The following is a 7,050-nucleotide window of genomic DNA, read 5'->3' as shown; positions in this document are numbered from 1 at the left end:
TCCTGTCTTGCAAGTGTAAAAACACGACTGTATTTTGGGGGGAAATATGAGTCACAGCTTTGTATCCAGCACAGATCTAGCAGTTCACCGTATCTCTAGCTCCCCCCCTGCTTCCAGCTTCCTCTCATGCTCCTCTCCAGCTATTGGTCTCTACCTGGCAGCTAGGTGAGACCATTCATCCTATGGCACGGATAAATTCTTCAGTTATTTGAATCATGGTGCTTAAAAAGTCATCCACAGCCATTGCCTGGGCAAAAGGACTGGTTGGGCAAGCTTGCTCTCATACCTTCTGTCTTTACAGATTCAGGGCATTATCTAGACTGGCACCCCAAACCCACAACAGTATATATGGATATCTTTATACAGGGGTACCTCAGGTTACAGACGCTTCAGGTTACAGATTCCGCTAACCCAGAAATAGTGCTTCAGGTTAAGAACTTTGCTTCAGGATGAGAACAGAAATCGTGAGGCGGCAGCGGGAGGCCCCATTAGCTAAAGTGGCACCTCAGGTTAAGAACAGTTTCAGGTTAAGAACAGACCTCCAGAAGGAATTAAGTACTTAACCCGAGGTACCACTGTAACTGCATATGCATGGTTCTCCTTGGTCACAACAACCCTGTGAGGTAGGTTCATCAGAGAGGCAGTGACTAGGTATGTTCACATTTTTGTTTGAATAACAATTTGGGGTGCTTGCATTGCCCTTAAGCGATGTTGGGAATCCTAATTAGGTTAAATGTGGGGTATAAATCTTTCAGTTAACCAAATGTGAGAACTTTGAATCACTAGGTTTATATTTTTTATCTTGTAGCATGGTAAAAATGTTTCCCAGCTTTTCCTTCCTTCCTTCCTTCCTTCCTTCCTTCCTTCCTTCCTTCCTTCCTTCCTTATCAAGGTTTATCTTTTTATTACTGCTATGAAACTGGGACCAGAGCAGCTCATCATCTTCTAAACAGGCATTTTTGTTTAAACAAGTGTCCTTCTCAGACAAACAGGTGCTCATTGCCTTTGCAAAGAATGCCATCTCCTTCCCACCCCCCTCCAATGTTATTTCGAGGGGCCTTCTGGAATCTAACCTTGGGCAGAAATTGCCTGTATTTTCCAGAGCATTCAAGAAGGCCTCTTTCTCAGATACAGCAAATCTGCCGATAATGCAGATCTGGATTTTCCAGTTCAGAGAGAGAGGGGGGAGAGAAAGAGATTTCTGCTTGTTTAAAAGGGCAGTGAATGGAGGAGGCGAATTTTAAGAAGGACGCAGCAAAGGCACAGCGCGAGGAGGAGGAGGCAGGTAACTTTTCAACTTTCTTTCTCTCTGTCTCCTGCCGCGTTAATGCTCTGTGATCTTCAAACACAGCACTTGCGTATCACCTTGAAATGTCCCTGGCAACGGATCCTTCAAATGGCAAAGGCAGTTGCAAATATTTTCCATGTGGGAGACGCGCGGGGCGGGGGGGGGGGGGCGAGACACACATTTTTACATGCATATTAAGATACACTCAGCTGCCTTGGGATGAAATGTCTTGGAACCTAGATAACGCTGGCATTCACACACACACACACACACACACACACACACACACACACTCTTTCCCTCAATCCCAGAATTATCTTCTGGACTTTCACATGGGATGCATCTCAGGAAATGGACCAGTCTCTGCCACCATCAGTGGTGCAGAGAAGTTCATCTGCGTTCCAAGAAAGAACCCCAACTTCAGACCCTCTGAGTTGTCCCTATTTCTCAGGGACAGTCCTGGATTTACAGAAGCTGACCTGGTTTCTGATTTGATCCTGGAATCACAGAACCATAGAGTTAGAAAGGGCCCCCAAGGGCCATCTAGTCCAACCCCCGCAATGCAAGAACCTCAGCTAAAGCATCCATGACAGGTGACCATCCAACCTCTGCTTGAAGACCTCCAAAGAAGGAGAGGCCACAAGCTTCCGAATGTATCTGCTCCACTGTCCAACACTTCTTACCATCATAAAGTTCTTCCTGATGTTCAGTTGGAATCTCCTTCCTTGTAACTTGAAGCCATATGTTCGAGTCCTACCCTTCAGAGGAGGAGAAAACAAGCTTGTTCCACCTTGTCTCGCTTTTCCTTAGGACATCCCTATTTTCATTGGAGACATATTGGAAGGTATGGTAGGATGTTCCCATTTTCGTTGGAGAAACAAGCAGAAACAAAATGGGTGTATCAGCACGTTCAGCAGAACCGCAATTTCACTCCCATCCCCAGGGATGCAGATGTGCTGGGCCTGGGGGTAACCCATGAAACGTGGTCCAGGACCGGTCCAGAATCCGGAGGTTCTACTAGGAGTCAGTCCAACAGGGCCAAGGCAGGAAACCAGGCAAGGACAGGTACAGGACCACAGGCAGGATCTGGCATACAGGAATGTTGCTCCCGCAACCTGGGGCTGGGTCCGACAGCCTTTTATCTTTGTCAGGGTCGCGGCCGGTCCTGATTCCCCCGGCGACTCACCTCCCTGTCTTGGCCGAAGGCAAGCACTCCTCCTGCGAGAACTCAGGTCTCTCCTTCTCTCAGACCTTAGTCTCTGAAGCTCGGGAGATGTTGGTGGGTTACTAGACCCAGAGGCCGCCTCCGTCTCTCCTGACCCAACTGGTAGTGGAGCAGCTGTAAGTGATGGCCCAGCTGGAGGCAACGAGGTCATCCCCGCATCTGGAGCCAGGGCAGGCTCAGGCCCCTGACTCAGCCCAGCTGGTGCTTGTTGCAGGGGAACCTGTGCAGACTGGGACTCTTCAGAATCAGGCCCCAGACTTGGTTAGGACGATGTCTGAGGCAAAGGATCCGGTGCAGACTGAGGCTCCTCTGGTTCTGAATCCGAGCCTGAGTCCCAGGCCATCACAGTATGGTAGGATGTTGCTATTTTTGGTGGAGAAACAAGCAGAAACAAGACGGGAGTATCGGCGCGCTCAGCAGAACCGCAATTTCACTCCCACCCCCAGGGATGCAGAAGTCCAACACATCCTGAAAAGAAAAGGTCCACGTCCTCTGTCCAATAAGGACTGAGCATGCCCCATAAGCTCAGCATGTTTGGTGTCACCTGGAAAAGACAACTGAAAGTGCTTGGGGGGGGGTATGATCTTGGCAATGCAGGTGGCAGAAATGGGATCTCCTTCCTGTGTTTATTATAATAAATATAATTTTTATTTATACCCCGCCCTTCCCAATTCAGAAAACCGGGCTCAGGGCAGCTAACAACAAATTTAAAACACTTAATTGATGCAACAAAAAACAGCATAAAATACAGTATAAAACGTAAATAATAAATTCAGAATTCAAAAATCAGTTTAGGGGGAAAATCCATCCAATAAACATCAGATGATCACCAGGGCTAGCTGGCTAAATTAGTCCCACTTGGGCCAGCGAGGAGACCAGGGAAGAATTAGCTGTGGGATCCCAGAGCGGGTAATCTTTATAAAAAGGGGAGAGGGAGGAAAGGAAGGGGAATAAAAGATCAGGCTAAGTTCAAGTTGAAAGCCAGGTGGAATAGCTCTGTCTTACAGGCCCTGATTTGACCAAACTGCGGGAGGCAGTGGAAGAGAGGAGTGCCTGGCGTGCTCTGGTCCAGGGGGTCACGAAGAGTCGGACACGACTAAACAACAACAGGCCCTGAGGAAGGAAGTTAAATCCTGGTCTTCTTTGGGTGGCAGAAGGTTCTCCAAGGTATCTGATGCCAACAAAGCTCTTTTGCCACAGGCTACCAGATGGTTTATCCACTGAGATCCCAGCAGTGAAACCTTGGAGCTTCTGCATGTCCTCTTTGCACTGCTCTGAGGCCTCCCCAATTCAGACTCTTGTTTTTCCTGCGGGGAGCACCCCCAGGCCAAAGGTTTCATTTCATTTCTTGAAAGCAACTCGTGACATTGCTTGGGGAACGGTCAGCAGCTCATATCCAAGCTCTCTCCTAGGTGAACGAAAGCTCCTTGCGGGGTGCTGGCTTGTTTTGGTTTTGTTTATTGCTTTTAATCAGATTTTGCAGATTTGCAATGGCCGTGAAAGTCCCCTTTTTAAGTGCACAGCAGATTGATAAGATATGCAAAAGGCATCCGGCTTTCAGATTTGTATGCATATCTCTCGCTGTTTTTCGTGCTTCGGCTTCCATATAATCAGAAATACATTTGATACGAGCGAGCAGAGGACATCAGGCTGCCCTTGATCCAAAATCCCACCATCAAAGCATTCTCTGCCTCCCCCCCCCCCTTCTCCCCTCCCAAGCAGGCACTGCAGCAAAAACCCACCTAGCAAGGCTTTGAGACAATGTTGTGCCACGAACTTCAGCCTTGGGGGTCCCTGGGGGAAATTTTAAGCATAACACAAGTCTCTTCTCATTCCTGCAGTTTCCTGCTGTCCTTTTATCGATCCATTTTGGCCAAAAAGGTCAGACAGAAAGGATAACTAATTGTGATGCATTATGGGGCTGCCATGGTCTTTAAACAGTTTTCTCTGTGCCTAGTTCTTTATTTAATGTTGTCTTTAGAAAAAGTATTCTTCCTTTTTTAACACACACACACACACACACACACACACACCAGTAGCTATATACCAGTGCCAACTTTTCAGACTAATTGGAACATAAGTAGAGTCTTCTGTATCAGGCCAGTGGCCTGATTCCCCTGCACGTCCACTCTAGGAAGACAAGGAATGTTGTACTTGACTGCTACTTATGTCTAGCATCGTGCTCTCACAAGGGACGACCAGATGCATGAACATGTTGCTCCGATTTCCTTTGAGCACCTCAGCAAGGCGGTGGGGGGAGGTTCTTGTTGACTGGACATCCCAGGACACTGCCTGGGCTTGTGCCCCAGGGAGGTCACTTCAGTGCTGTTAACGCAGCGGTTTGATTTCACCCCCAGAAGCGCACTCCATTGTCTCTCAAGACAGACAGATGCCAACAACTGTGGGGTGTGATATGTAAGTAACAGTCAAGTACAACATTCCTTGTTTTCCTAGAGTGGACATGCAGGGGAATGTTTGGTCCAGCCAGTCAAAATTTCCTGTTTCCTCCTGGCCTGGAGCATCCTTCCTCTTGCATGTGACTAAAGGTGGGTGTGACCTTACCTGTGCAGGTAACAAAAGGACAAGGCACGCTGCACACACTCTCTTTTTGACTTCCTCCATCGTTAGAGCAGCTTTTTAGCTAGAGATGCTCAGTTGGCTTCCAGCCAACAAAGGACACTGGGGTTATCTCCACATGGGATAGATCCACACATATATACTTTGTAACAAAGTCTGCCTTCTGGGATCCAACTATAAACTGATGATGATGTGAGTAAACTTCTTTTATATACTTTGCACAAGATTGTGGTGTGTTCATTCTTTTAAGAGGGCTATAAGGAGACTTACCAGGACCCTAATATTGAGAGGCTTAAACAAACCTGCAACCAGCTATCTGCTGTGCGTTTAACAGGGGAATGTAAATCTCTGCTAAGTGAAGGAACTTGCTAGCGCAAGTTAGGAAGGATATTAATGAACAATATATCCTCTCCTGCCTCCCTGAACAACCAGGTGCACATTATAGGAAACCAGCAATCCAGATTTTTGCACAAGAGTTGTCTCCCCTCCTGTGGTTTTCAGTAACTAGTATTCAAAAGCGTGGCTGTCTCCAACTGTGGGGGCAGCTCATGGCCATTGTGGCAAGTGACCATTGATAGACCTCTTCTCTTCCATGAATTTGTCTAATTCTCTGTTAAAACCATCCAATCTGCCCCCTGTGGGAGGGATTTCCACAGGTTAACTCTGCATTGCATGAATGACTTTCCTGAATCTTCCAGCATTCGCTTCATTGGATGCCCACGAGTTCTGGTGTGGTGAGAAAGGGAGAAAAAACCCTCTCTGTCCACTTTCACCATGCCACGCATAATTTCACAAACTTTTAGGAGGTTGCCTCTAACTTACCTTTTCTCTAAACTAAAAAGTCCTCAACATAGAAACTTTTATTTGCTCCACCCCCTTGACCATTTGGGATGCCCTCGTCTGCACTTTATAAATATACAAAAACTGTCCCTCCTACTTGCAAAATGCTACAAATACCATGAAAACGGAATGTTTCCGCAGTTCCCCTTCTAAGCAGAGCATCCAAAATGTGTCCCAAAGGCCCTGAAGGCAGGGGCGTAGGAGGGGGGGGGGTCCGCCCCAGATGCCATCATGCAGGGGGGTGACAAATTATCCAAGAACAATTACTACGCCTACGCCTCTGCCTGAAGGACTGTCTTTATTTATATATTGTGCTTTTTGCTTGGGTCAGGCCCGGCCCTGCCATTAGGCAAGAGAGACCAAGTGGCACACGCAGCTCTCCCCTCCAACAGAAGGTTGCAAGCCTCTGCGCTCAGGAGGAGGGACAGCCAGGGTGCTGCTGCTGCCCTGCCAGCCTCACGCTACCCAATAATAGGGCCGGCCTGCATCCTGGCTCCTGACCCACACATAGTCTGAGGCACACCAACTGCATGGCTGAAAGCAGGCCATTTGCACCCTCCATGGTCAAAACGCAGGCTGTGAAGAGTGCCTTGCAAGAGAGGCCAGGAGCCCAGTCCAAAGCGACCATCCCTGCTTCTATGATAAACCCCTGGAGCTCTGCTGCCCCATCACACACTTGAACAGAAGTGCACATGTCTGAGTGAGGGAGTGCATCCCAGCACAGCAAAACATTAGGCGCTCAGATTGTAACTTTTGCTTGTCTGCATGTGGAGAACCAACATTAGCTTTCGTATGCTTTGCAACTCAGGACATTATTCATTCTCCCTCCCTCTCCCTCTCTCTCTCTCTCTCTAGCTAGTTTCTTCTCTTCAATTAAATAAAAACCAAGGCCTTTGGGCCTCTCTGCAGAATGGAACCGTCTTCAGAATCACACCTGCGATTACATTTCCTGGACAGCTTTTTTCGCTTCCATCTCCAAAGCAGCGTCAGAGTTTGTAACTTCCTTTCTGTTCTCAAATGATTTGTCGGGCACCAGAGGAGGTGGAAGACTTTGCGAGAGGCACGCACAACCTCGAGGTTGTGGGTGTCTGTGTGCATATATGTGCGCCCACACCCAAGG

This window comes from Podarcis tiliguerta, assembly GCF_965153285.1.
Source record: "Podarcis tiliguerta genome assembly, chromosome: 14".
In the NCBI taxonomy this organism is placed as follows: domain Eukaryota; kingdom Metazoa; phylum Chordata; class Lepidosauria; order Squamata; family Lacertidae; genus Podarcis; species Podarcis tiliguerta.
This window is presented reverse-complemented; position numbering follows the sequence as displayed.